Genomic DNA, 14,517 nt, shown 5'->3' with positions numbered 1-14,517 from the left:
AGTAAGGGTGTCACTGTTTACAGATGACATGATACTATACATAGAGAATCCTAAAGATGCTATTAGAAAACTACTAGAGCTAATCAATGAATTTGGTAAAGTAGTAGGATACTAAATTAATGAACAGAAATCTCTTGCATTCCTATACACTAATGATGAAAAATCTGAAAGTGAAATTAAGGAAACACTCCCATTTACCATTACAGCAAAAAGAATAAAATACCTAGGAATAAACCTACCTAAGGAGACAAAAGACCTGTATGCAGAAAACTATATATTTCTGTATGCAGAAAACTATATAAGACACTGATGAAAGAAATTAAAGATGATACAAACAGATGGAGAGATATACCATGTTCTTGGATGGGAAGAATCAACATTGTGGAAATGACTACACTACCCAAAGCAATCAACAGATTCAATGAAATCCCTATCAAACTACCAATGGCATTTTTCACAGAGCTAGAACAAAACATTTCACAATTTGCATGGAAACACAAAAGAGCCCAAACAGCCAAAGCAATCTTGAGAAGGAAAAACGGAGCTGGAGGAATCAGGCTCCTGGACTTCAGACTATACTACAAAGCTACAGTCATCAAGACAGTATGGTACTGGCACAAAAACAGAAATATAGATCAATGGAACAGGATAGAAAGCCCAGAGATAAACCCACATACATATGGTCAACTTATCCTTGATAAGCGAGGTGAGAATATACAATGGAGAAAAGACAGCCTCTTCAATAAGTGGTACTAGGAAAACTGCAAAGCTACAAGTAAAAGAATGAAATTAGAACACTCCTTAACACCATACACAAAAATAAACTCAAAATGGATTAAAGACTTAAATTTAAGGGCAGACACTATAAAACTCTTAGAGGAAAACATAGGCAGAACACTCTATGACATACATCATACCAAGATCCTTTTTGACCCACGTCCTAGAGAAATGGAAATAAAAACAAAAATAAACAAATGGGACCTAATGAAACTTCAAAGCTTTTTCACAGCAAAGGAAAACGTAAACAAGATGAAAAGACAACCCTCAGAATGGGAGAAAATATTTGCAAATGAAGCAACTGACAAAGGATTAATCTCCAAAATTTACAAGCAGCTCATGCAGCTCAATATCAAGAAAATAAATAACCCAATCCAATAATGGGCAGAAGACATAAATAGACAGTTCTCCAAAGAAGATATACAGATTGCCAATAAACACATGAAAGCTCAAAATCACCAATCATTAGAGAAATGCAAATCAAAACTACAGTGAGGTATCACCCACACCAGTCAGAATGGCCATCATCAAAAAATCTACAAACAATAAATGCTGGAGAGGGTGTGGAGAAAAGGGAACCCTCTTTCAGTGTTGCTGGGAATGTAGATTGATACAGTGACTATGGAGAACAGTATGGAGGTTCCTTAAAAAACTAAAAATAGAACTACCATATGACCAAGCAATCCCACTACCGGGCATATACCCTGAGAAAACCATAATTCAAAAAGAGTCATGTACCACAATGTTCATTGCAGCTCTGTTTACAGAAGCAACCTGAGTGTCCATCAACAGATGAATGGATAAGGAAGATGTGGAACATATATATACAATGGAATATTACTCAGCCATAATAAGAAACGAAATTGAGTTATTTGTAGAGTGGTGGATGGACCTAGAGTCTGTTATACAGAGTGAAGTAAGTGAGAAAGAGAAAAACAAATACTGTATATTTATGAATCTAAAAAAAAAAAAAAAAGTGGTTGTGAAGAACCTAGGGGCAGGACCGAAATAAAGACACAGACATACAGAATGGACTTGAGGACATGGGGAGGGGGAAGGGTAAACTGGGACGAAGTGAAAGAGTGACATGGACATATATACACTACCAAATGTAAAGTAGATAGCTAGTGGGAAGCAGCTGCATATCACAGGGAGATCAGCTCGGTGCTTTGTGACCACCTAGAGGGGTGGGATAGGGAGGGTGGGAGGGAGACGCAAGAGGGAGGAGATATGGGGATATGTGTGTTGGTATAGCTGATTCACTTTATTATAAAGCAGAAACTAACACACCATTGTAAAGCAATTATACTCCAATAAAGATGTTAAAAGAAAGAAAAAGAAATAAATCTGCTTATTCATTGCCAAGAAAAAAAAAAAGAAGAAAAAAAACAAAAAAGGAAAAAAAAGAAAAAGAAAAACCGCAGGTAACATATATTAAGCACTTGATATACACGCCAGAAACATTTTTATATAACTTCATTTAATTGATGTGTCTTAATGCCCAGTTACAAGATGTCACCTTAAATTTGCAGTGTCATTGTAAATAGGGTAAAGGAAGAATTCTGAACAATAAAAATGCAGGCAACATGTGACTTGACAAAATGCAATAGAATTCAGAACAACAAGGAACTTGAAAATACGAGCTGAACAGACCGCAGGTGGTGGAGGGGTGAATGGGGTGAGGAATTGAATTGCAATGGAAGGGAAGCAGGCAGGACTTAAGAGTTAGCCCAGAGTTATCTGTACTGAGTTGAATTCTGGGCCCAGGGAGTAGAATTAAGGTGGCTGTGTAGATACAGTGACCCTTTTTTCTCTTGGATTATTTCTTCTTGGCAAAGCTAAAGTAAAGGATGAATAGTGACATCATGAATCCCTCAAATTAAATGATTATGTAATGCTTTTTGTTCTGTAAGCAGGGAAGATTTTGGTGTCTTATTTTTAAGAGGCCTCCATCACTCTGGATAATAAAATTTAACTGCAACAAGCTATTATTAATAATATAGTATATTTATTTTGGTGAAGACTCAGAATATATCTATTGCCAATAATTAAAAAAATTTTTTTCATCAATTTTTGTGTATTTTACTTTTTCTGTTTCCAGTTTTACTGAGAAGTAATTGACATATATCACTGTATAATTTTAAGGCACACAGCATGATGATTTAATTTACATATATTGTGAAATGATTACCATAATAGGTTAAGCTAACATCCATTTTCTCATGTAGATACAATACAAAGAAAAGTAAAAAAAAAGGAAAAAAAATTGTGATGAGAACTCTTAGGATTTACTCTCTTAACTTTCCTATATATCATAGAGCTGTGTTCACTATAGTCATCATGTTGTACAGTATATCCCTAGTAACTATTTATCTCATAACTAAAAATTTGTACCTAGTGCCTGGAACATAGCAGATGCTCAAGAAATAAATGCTGATTGAATGAAATTAATTTTGTGACACTTAGTATCTCACTTAACGTCCTCATGCTTCATCAATACGATGGATTTAATTTGGCAACACCATTCTGAAGACTGGAACTGCATGGGACTACCCCTTGAGTTCCTTTTCTACTCTAAGGCTTCTGCCTCTATTCATACAGGTCTCTTGCTAGGGCAGCAGGCTCAGGCACCCGAGATCTGGAAACAACATTTCCAATGATACCCTGGACCACTTATATGGCAGATGCCCCATTCTTATGCACGAGAATGGAATTTAGTGAGTAGTATCTAGTAGCTAAGACTAAGCATTTTACATACTGACTTTTCAGTTTCCCATTAGTCCTCTAGGATCAGCACAGATCTCATGCTCAGAAGATAAGGCACAGAGAGGTTAAGAAACTTAACACAAGTTCACCCAGTGAATAGGTGGCAGAGCAGGAACTGTAATCAGGTCTCTTTCACTGTGCCATGCTAAGGCACAGCCACAGCTCCAAACCCCTCCAGCACTCTACAACTCATAAAAGAAGACTGTCTTGGAGGCTTGCAAAATTTCCTTAATGAGGGGGTAGATAAGAGTGTCTTAATTTAAATCACTAAAGATGAGAGCTAATGTAAAGTCCTGTTAACTATAACACTTGCAAGTAAGTAAACATCTGTGGTTTGAATGTTCATCAGCCCCACCAGCAAAAATTCTATTTAGGGAACCACCACTTCTCCACTCTCAGTTTCTGTGCTTCAGGTGTGGCTGTAGCCAATCAGAGCAACCCTGACACAGTGCTTGTTTCAGTGATGGATACATGTCCATTTCAGAACCAATGGCATGTCACGAGCCTTCAGATAGGCATACCAGAGTAAAGACTCTCAAACTTTTCCACTGGATTTGTACCTACAAGTATGTGGCCCTGAATCTACTGAATCTGTTGAGATGCTTCAACTGCAAGAGGAGATCCTAACTTGAAAAGGAGCAAACATAAGGAGACATGGAGAATCCATGACCTGATGACACTGCGTCTGTATCTGGACATGCCCGACTTGCTGATACTAAGCAAGATAATACATGTCTCTCTCTATTTTTTTTTTTTTGGCTTAAGCTATTGTGAGCTGAGTTTTCTATTACTTGAGACTCGAAGAATCTTAACTGAGACACAATTCATCTTGTTTATGGGTCTCAACAACCCTATAACATAGACAGGGCAGGGAAGACATTAGAGTGAGTTTCCACCTATAATAAGAATTTTTCACAACTCCAACTGAAATTAAGGAACTCTGTTAGAGTAATACAATCTTCAGTATGCAGAACAGTGTTGGGTTTCAATCCTTCTGGCTGGGACCAAAAGCATCTAGAAGCTGCTGGGTTTGGTGGCTAGCTGGTTAACTGGCTGCATTTTCCTTTTTCCCCCTTGTCTTGTTTACTACTCTTTTCCCTTCAAAGGATGTGAACTATGTTGGGAGCATAGATCAAGGGTAAAAGCATTATATATGTGTTTCAATTGGCTCTTTTATATGTACCTCAAGTGGTAAAAGGAAAGAGCCTTTTTAATTTATTATGTTGAGCTTGTAATAGTAAATTATCTGTAGAGTTTATTTACTTTTAATCACCTTTATTGTTTAAATAAAATAAAAATAACTTTTAAATTATGTATGTGAAGTTGAACAACTATTATCTTTCCTTTTTTCCCCTTTGAAATATTTGTTTTTGGAAGGTGGCTGCTGATGTGAGGGTTTTTTTTGAAGGACGTACCTACTGCACCACTGCAGAATAGGCTGTATTTCCATTTTACAGGTCAGGAAACTGAAGTTCAGAAAAATAAAGTGAGTTCATTAAGATCTTACTACTTGTAAGTAATAAAACAGTGTAATAGCTCCTGTCTGTTGATGATTATTTCAATGCAATAAGATTCCATGCTGCCTTCAGCATCTCCTAAAATTAGCCAAGGAAGCCTGACTCAGGTAGTGGTTTGGTGGGGGGAGAGTCTATTTCAGTGGCTCCCAAACTTTAATGTGCACCAGAGTTCCCTGGGAACCCTTGTTACAACACAGATCTCTGGGCCCCCTCCCAGAATTCTCAGTTAGTAAGTCTGGGAGGCTCAGTAATCTGCATTTCTAAAAAGTTCCCAGGTGATGCTGGGCTAGGGTTCACATTTGGAAAACTACTAGTCTGTTGTACAGTAGGAGAAGGACATGACTAAATAAAGCAGCAGCAGAGGCCTTGAGGAACAATGAAAAAGCTGAAGTTCTAACCACTATCCACACCATCAAGCTGAAAAGCAGTTTTCATAGAGAGAGAACACATGTAACTTCCATTTATTATTTACTAGAGACAGGCATTGTGTTAAAGTCTTTACACAACTGTAATATTGAATCTTTTAAAAGAATTTTTTAATTTTAATTTTTTCTACAATTTCGAAAGGTTACTTTCCATTTATAGTTATTCCAAAATATTAGCTATATTCCCTGTGTTGATACATGCTTGTATTCCCTGTGCTGTATACATCCTTGAGCCTATCTTATACCCAGTACTTCGTACCTTCCACTCCCCCATCCCTATGTTGCCCCTCCTCCCCCTCCCCTCTGGTAATCACTAGTTTGTTCTCTGTATCTGTGAGTCTGCTTCTTTTTTTGTTATATTCACCAGTTTGTTGTATTTTTAATATTCCACATATAAGTGATAACATACAGTATTGTCTTTCTCTGTCTGACTTATTTCACTTAGCATAATGCCCTCCAAGTCCATCCATGTTGCTGCAAATGGCAAAATTTCATTCTTTTTTTATGGCTGAGTAGTATTCCATTGTGTGTATATACCACATCTTCTTTATCCATTCATCTGTTGATGGACACTTAGGTTGTTTCCATATCTTGGCTATTGTAAATAATGCTGCTATGAACACTGGGGTGGCATTTATCTTTTCAAATTAGAGTGTTTTGGGTTTTTTTTATATATATATTTCATATATATATATATATATATATATATATATATATATATATATATATATATATCCAGGAGTGGAATTGCTAGGTTGTAATATTTAATCTTAACAATAACATATGAAGAAGTTATTATTATTAATAGTCTCATTTTAAAAATAAGGAGATTGAGAATTAAGGATAGTTAGTGATCTGCCCAGAGCTGCAGTTAATAAGTAGTACAGCTGGCACTTAATCTGTTTGTTCCACGGTTCCTGCTCCTAAGGATGAAACTATACAATTGCATATCTTGACACTTTCTTCAATTATAAGTTCTTTCTTGGAATGCCTTCTCGGTATCAGGCTGTACTTAGGTGATGAAATTTCAGAAAATGGAAGGAATAGCAACTGTCACATGAATTTAGCTAATCTTTTTAAAAAATGAGTCTCCATCCCACCCTTTCCAGACTTGCCCAGGTGGCCTTCCTAATTGCCTTTCTCTTCACTTGTCTTATAGAGACACAGGAGAAACCACTAAACTGTCACTTTTTTTTGTAAGAACATTAACAAGAGATGGTTCCTCTTTAACTTATCAGAAAGAGCATGGAGCAATCTCTACTGCCCTGGAAGACATAACAAAATACTGATCAATATTTTTTGTCTTGTAATTTTCAACTATTTAAACACCCATGAGATTATTGTTGACAGTAATTAAAATGAGAGAGAAGGAAACCAAAAATACATGAAGGGAAACAGATGAAAGGGAAAGACTAATGAATAAATTGTCATTCTCTGTAGATAAATTGCCTTTGCAAGAAGCTTGCTGCAGGCCTTGCTTTTGTCCAAGCGTCTACACTACTTGCTTTCTACAGTTGACTTTTAACTCACAAGTGTCCATTCCCGACAAGGGTTTTTGGAGAGGCCCTACTAAGCAGGCCAATGACAATAAAAAAAAGTTCTCTGTTCCCCATTCAACAATCTGCTGTTGAAATTATGCTTTACCTGGAATTATTGTGCTTATCAATCAAGAATGAAATGCTGAAATTTTGGGAAACAGACTGATTTATTTGCACCAGCATTCTGGACCTTCCACAAATGATCCTCTGTGAAGGAGGGCAGTTTTCACATAGATTGTTCAGCTGTTCTGTTAGGTAGAGGGATGGATTCCTTTTCCAGACTGACCCACGCACTGATGGTTCTAACAGTGGCAACTTCATGCTAAACATTTGGATTGAGAGGTTTTCTTTTCCTTCTTTCCATTCCCATCCCAACATCTTTCTCCAAAAAGAAAAGAAATACATTTGGTTAACCAAATTCCACTTTGCTTAAAAGATACTGCATTAAACAATGAAGAGTGGACCTTATTTTTATATAATAAATAGTTAATTCCAGGACTGATTTCAGGTTTGCTGCTTCTTTTCGTGAAACTTTTTCAGTGATAGGTATATGTTCTGGAGAGATGTCCTTGTCCTATTGTCTTATATAGAGGAAAAAATCGCATCCGTCAGTGACCCAGCAGCATCCGTCAGTGACCCAGCAGCATCATACACTTATCTTGGGAAGGGACAACAGGGCTATTTTAAATCCCAGTTCACCACTCATATCATCCAGAGAAGAGTGAGAAATTGCAAAAGAATCCAAGAAATCCTAACTCTGCAATTTTCAATTACTGTGACTAGTGTGTGGGTAGGAGACCTTGTTTTATTGTCCATGAAATGACACTGTGCCCTGAGTAACTTTAAATGTTAAGGCAATGAACTGTTAACCATCTGGGAATATCCAAAACACTCTTTCCAAGAGAAAAACACTCTGAAACTACCTAGCGTGCACTCAGCGTTCTAAGAGGTGAAAGCAAATTTTACCCAACTAGAATATGAAATGGAGATCCAAGAGAAGGCCAACATCTTTGACTTTTCGAATCCCTCTACCAAAGTAAATGGAGAAATAGTAACCAGATATGGAGTTTAGAACTGGAATATAAATAATAGGAGAATATTGCTGAGATACCAGGTACTTGCAGAAGGATGGCCATTTTTAATAAAAGCTAGTAGAAAAATCAAAGGGCTGAGGTTATTTTTACCCTGTCTTTTTTGCTTCTATGAGGCTATTGTAAATGTTGGAAATCTCACAACCATATTATGAGGAGTTAGTATTATCAGCATTTTGTAAATAACCCTTCCCACCCAAATCCCAAAGCTCCTGGGTAGTTAAGTGGTAAAACAATAATTTAAATTTATGTTTGCAGATTCAAACCTTGTATTTTTTCTACTAAATATTTTCACTATGGGGTAAAATACTTATGAAGTGGACACTGGTGGCTTTAAGATATGAGCAACTTAATTGTTGTTTTGATTTTCAATTTTTAAATTCTCATGGGTAAATCATGTGAATACATATCTTGAGGTTATCTTAGTGGACTGATTCCTTGTTAAGGAATCACATTAATGTATTGTTTATGGATCAATCACTTGTGTGGCTCTATCGTTGTCATAAGGTGGAAAGATTCTGCTTCAGTCATACACCAAAATAATCCATCTGGACAAGTAGATAAACCAAGTGAGCTTGGTGAGGTTTTAAGTTCTTGTTTCAAGTGACAGTGAAGCTTTTAGAGGAAGTAAGAGGTAGACCTCAGGAGCAGAGAGAGTAAGGCTCTTCTCTCCAAAGGACCCCAGAAGATAAGGCTTTTATAAAAGTTATGACTAATACAGGGTCTGTTGTAAAAAAGACACTCAACAAGCCTGGCCTGTCCAGTGGACTGAGGCTCCTCATGTGGGTCTGATAGGTAAAGGCTGAGAGATAAAGGCTCTTTGGTCCCCTCATATGGGTCTCTGTCCCTTCCAACACTCACAGCAGAGTGGAAAGAACACCAACTCTAGAGATGAGAGCCAGTTCTAATTCTGGCAGATTCTGGGCGCCAGTGTTCTTCTTCTAGAAAGTCTATGTGAATTTAGGGAAGTCTTTGCTAACTCCTTTTACCAGGGTCAGTCCTCTTGATACAATCTTGCTGAATCCTTGTTTCCCTCATGATGGCAAACATGTATCCTGTTGCTTATGTGTCTCTAATGCTGACCACTACAGTTGATACAAAATAAGTACTCAGAATAAAACTTGCTAAGTTGAATTACTGAGAGGGTTAGACTAAGTCCAGGATCACACATTCAAATCCGGCTAAGGGGGGCTTCCCTGGTGGTGCAGGGGTTAAGAATCCGCCTGCCAACGCAGGGGACACGGGTTCGAGCCCTGGCCTGGGAGAATCCCACATGCCGCGGGGCAACTAATCCCGTGCGCCACAACTACTGAGCCTGCGCTCTAGAGCCCGCGAGTCACAACTACTGAAGCCTGCGTGTCTAGAGCCCGTGCTCCACAACAAGAGAAGCCACTGCAACAAGAAGCCTGCACACCGGAACGAAGAGTAGCCCCCGCTGTTGCAACTAGAGAAAGCCCACGTAGCAGCAACGAAGACCCAAAGCAGCCAAAAATAAATTAATTAAAAAAAAAGAAAAAAAAGGAAAAAAATATCTGGCGAAGGATATCATAAAAAAGCATGAAGTAGGTGTAATGAAGAATATGAAGAGATTGTAGTTAACTAGACTATAAAAATACAGGCCTGCCTGGAGGGCATTTAAATTCAAATTTTTAAAGATCATTGCAATGGTCAAAATCACAACTAAGGGTTCAGACCGCAGGCTGCTGCATCAAATTCCTTTCAGATTTAATTTATTAAAAGTTTGCCTTTCAGTTCCATTTAATCTATAATTACCAACTGCTTTAACTGCTTTTTAAAAAACTATATGGCATAAAATAGGAATAATGAATAAGGAAAATTCTCCTAGCAAAAAGCCTCAGTCTTGCATTTCCCTTGCAAACTGTGATCTTGATACAGGGCTAGTGTGCTTTCTTAACCGTGTGAGGCCTTGCTATGGCAAATTCTGCAGTACTTCTTTGTGCTGGAACTTAAGTAGCATTCCTCATTTTTGTGGCTTAATCTCTTCCATTGCTTTTATTCTCACAAAATCAAATTCATTTCTCTTGAAAAATTATTACTTTCTAGTTATGTGTTAATTTGTGTGGAATTCATTGAGAATGACACATAAATTGCACATTACTGTTTTTCAACATAACAGTTGGATGGAAATAGAAGGATAAATGCTACATTTGGGGGAAAGGCGAGTACATCTGTTTTTCTTCTTTTTTTTTAAAGCATCTGCTGGGGAGGCCACTTTATTATTATTTTTGGCTGCACCACGTGGCTTGTGGGATCTTAGTTCCCTGATCAGGGATTGAACCCAGGCCCACGGCAGTGAAAGCCCTGAGTCTTAACTACTGGACCACCAGAGAATTCCCGAGAACATCTGAAATGTTACATTTAATAATAATAAAGCACAATTAATAAAATATATGATGAATTGAATACTTTTAGAAGGTTGGTAGAATTCTTTTTGGGTTCCACTTCTCAATTTAACCAAGTTACTACTTTCAAATAAAGTTGAAAGCCAGGAGTCACTGTAATTGTATGGAAAAAAAAAAAGATTGAGATAACATTGAAATCCCCGGAAGGAGGAAAAAGTGAAGGCAACTATATTAACAATCTATAATTTTAATGGATATTTCTTTCTTCCAAAGGAGGGACTCACTGGAAACTATTACAGATCCTCAGGAAGTGTGGAATGGAACCAGGTTTTACAATGAACTCACCTAGGCCCAAAGTCCTCTTCTGACACTTCTCAGAAATAGATGTGAGAATCTGTATACTCAACTCTGATAACTCAAAGAAGTTTTAACACCCGGGAGTTTGTATCCTGAGAGGTAAAGGCTTGTTCTAGTTCAATTTTCACCTGAATTATTGACTTAGTCCCAAGTTGGAGAGAGACGATTGAGCTACTCTTTTCATTAGCCAGTTCATACAACTCAAAGCATTCTGTGTGATGACTTGCTAGAGATTTTTATACATACCCTGTAACTAATAATTCCTCATTTCCCAATCCATTTTTAAAGAATACCATAGAGGTCATTTGTTTTGGTTTCTTTCCTCAAGGCTGGAAACATTCCAGTCAAGTGTTTCCAGTGCACAGGGGTAGAGGGAGGGGAATTACGGGTAAACGTTAGCAGAAGCAGAGTTACATATTCCTGGGGCTTACGTGTACTGTCAAGGGTGATGACAATACACATCACTAAGAGGGAAAAGGGGTGCCTTTCCTGTCACACATCCCTCCTCTTCATAATCTTCTAAAACTCAGGACAGTGAGTAATAAATGTGATAGTTGATCAGGTCACATTTCATGACTGAATGGCAGGTCATGACTGAGTTAAAGGTTGTGATCCAAATCATCCCAGGTCACTGGGAGACTCAGGGTTTCCTCTTAGCCCTGGGTTTGAAACTGACCCCAATCTTGCCCCATGAGCTAATGAGGATGGGTTTGAACATACAAAACCTCCCACAGCTTCAGTTCTGGGCCAGAGGGAAATTACAATCTGCTTCTAGCTTTCAGCTAGGAAGCAAAGAAGTCAAGGTTTGGTTTCTGTCCTCCTTAGGCAAGGTGCTAATGTTTTAATGCATCTAAGAGTCTGATAGTTCCTTCCCCCAGAAGATATTGACTCAAAAAGAGAATTATCCTATAGACTTCAAAAAACCCCATCTAGGGTATAATCAGTTCCACTCACATGTATCAGAGATACCCCCTTCCACAGAATCTTACCCACTGCCTCTTACTGTTTTTTATTTAATTTGGCTAAGAACAGAAAGCTGACCTAATGCAGACCATATGGGCAGGATTCCCAGGAACAGGTAACAAAAGGGTAACAGAAAGAAGCAGCACATTCAACATTACAGAGATGCAGGAACACAGCCAGTGACCTTTGCTTCTGCGGATTTACAATTTCATTTGGCTCTTGAATGGCAGGGGGCATGAGGGTGCTGCTGAAATAGATCTCTTGAACAGAGATAGGCTGATGGGGAGGGTGTATGGATTCACACTGATTTCTGAATCCTGTGAGTGGAAGTTTAGACACATGTTTACTCCTAACCAGCACTGGATCTAGTAGCTATGTTTAAAAAAATGCACTGGTGAAAAGAGACTCAGCAGTAATTTAAAAAATTTATATAATTATGATAACTTAAAGTGTGTACTTGTAAGCATGTACCCAGTGTACACAACAAAGGCAAAATAAATGATGCTAAGAGTTGTCTGATTATAGAACAAATGCCTTTACAACAAATAGGAACAGCAAATATCTACTTACAACAAAAGTATAGGCAGCAGGGCTTCCCTGGTGGCGCAGTGGTTGAGAGTCTGCCTGCCGATGCAGGGAACATGGGTTCGTGCCCCGGTCCGGGAAGATCCCACAAGCCACGGAGCGGCTGGGCCCGTGAGCCATGGCCGCTGAGCCTGCGCGTCCGGAGCCTGTGCTCCGCAGCGGGAGAGGCCACAGCAGTGAGAGGCCCGCATACCGCAAAAAAAAAAAAAAAACTATAGGCACCAGGCAATTTCCTAATAGAACGTTACTGATACTAAATAATATGCAGATGTTTAAATAAGACCAAGGAATTTCGAACATTTGCTTCATCAGATAATTGGGAATATCCATCAGATAATTGGAATTCCTTGCTCTTATGCATCTTGCAGACCTCAGTTCAAATGTCCCTTCCATGGAGGAGTCTTCCTTGATCATACCTCCGTCTCTCAGGTCCTCTGACATATGCTCTCAGAGCAATGTAGACACTTCCCTAACTGCCCTTATTTACATTTGTAATTATACATTATTTCCATAGGTGGTTGTTTAAAGTGCATCTTCTATTTAAGATGTGGTCTCTGTGAGGGCAAGGACCATGTCTGGTAGGGACTCAAGAAGTATCTGTTGAATTAGTAGATAATCCCATTAGGCAGTATTTAGTGGGCCTATTTATTACCATCCAGGCACAGTTATGAGCACCCTACCTGGGTCAGTGCATCTTTTCTTCACCACAATCTTTTGAGATGGGTGCTCTGATTAACTCTCACTTCTCAGATGTGCAGGCTCAGGTTACTTTCAGTCACTTGCTGAAAGTATCACAATGAGTAAATAAGGGATTGAGACTTGAATCTGGACAGTCTTATTTCAGAGTCATCACACTTAAGATTGATCGTACACTAGGACCCATTATATGTCCCCTTGAAAGAGTGAAATCCCCTCTTGTTTTGAGGAGAAGACATTTAGGAAATATGTACATGCACCACAGAAGTGAAGGAGCAGTGACAAGAGCAAGGGCAGGGGCAGTGGCAGGTCAGAGATCATGGCCTGAGCACAGAGAGGAGAAGGATGAGGGAGGCAGGCCTGGGCCTTCGTGATGGTGGGGTCGGAAGGGACACCCGCCTCTCATCCCCGAGGAAAGGAAGTGGGAAAGTAGAGAGGAGGCCCCTAGGTCTATACAGCACTCTATTCAGTAGGTACCAAGATAAACAACTTGAGGGATCTTATCTTTTCCCTCTGGACTGTTCTTTCTAACTTTGGTGTGACTGCATTTTAGGAAGAGCCACTTTGTGAAATGAGAGGTTAGATTTTAAAGTAAACGACCACAAATATCCAAACTCTCTACTTCTCAGCTGTAGGAACTCTCAGGGTAAACCTGTAGGCATTCACCTTTATTTGGGCTGAGGTAACAGCCCCTTGGGTTAAAAACAGACTAAGTTAAAGGCAAGGTCACAAAGCTTTGTAATCTTGGACAAGATACTTAACCTTTCTGAGTCTCAGTTTTCTCCACTGTAAAAAAGGTAAAACAGTATCTGTCTTATTGGGTTGTTGTGAGGATTAAATGAGATAATTCATATAAAGCACCTAAAACAATGCCCTGTTTGAAAAATTCAAGGAATAGTACCTTTAATTATTATGAAAGTAAGCAGGGGAAGGAACTGAACTTGTGCGAGATCATGATCAGGAGAAGCTGGGGATGGTAAACCAGTTCCCAACTGAAACAGTCTTGGAAGTGGTGACAGAGGTGACACACAGCAGTTGCTCCATCACTCTATACAAGACACATGAATGCATCGATACAGTTGTGCTTCTTTTTGCTACGGCCTGTTGGCAGGGAGCTTCCTGTGTGAATCTTCTAGTTTCAGTCTCCCAGGAAAGTATCTAAAAGCTGAGACCTCACTATTCAGACTGAGAAAAACTTTGAATAATATTTCTTCCTAACGCTTAATCTGGAGACCTTGTTTGGTTCTTTACTCTCATAGTAGGAAGAGGCAAGGGGTAACTCAAATGTTCCATTTTTTTATTTGTCAATAGGATCAGTCAAAGTTGGGGAAGGGAGAGCTTTGCACCCATCAGCACAACTAAGTTTTCAGATTTATTTTCAGCTTCATGTATTTATGGGAAATAAATCTCTTTTTCTCTCAATTAAATGCATCTACAAA

General features: G+C 38.7%; 1 protein-coding gene across 2 annotated transcripts in view; it reads right to left on the bottom strand.

The window, feature by feature from the left end:
• The window catches only part of GABRB2 (gamma-aminobutyric acid type A receptor subunit beta2), a gene marked incomplete at both ends in the record, with an annotated part of 288,520 nt that overhangs the window by 4,464 nt on the left and 269,539 nt on the right, over positions 1-14,517 (bottom strand). The gene's annotated exons all lie outside the window — the stretch shown is intronic.

Source organism: Mesoplodon bidens, assembly GCF_964165515.1.
Source record: "Mesoplodon bidens genome assembly, chromosome: 4".
Lineage (NCBI taxonomy): Eukaryota > Metazoa > Chordata > Mammalia > Artiodactyla > Ziphiidae > Mesoplodon > Mesoplodon bidens.
The sequence above is the reverse complement of the archived record's forward strand: the minus strand, read 5'-3'. Positions and strand labels throughout refer to the sequence as shown.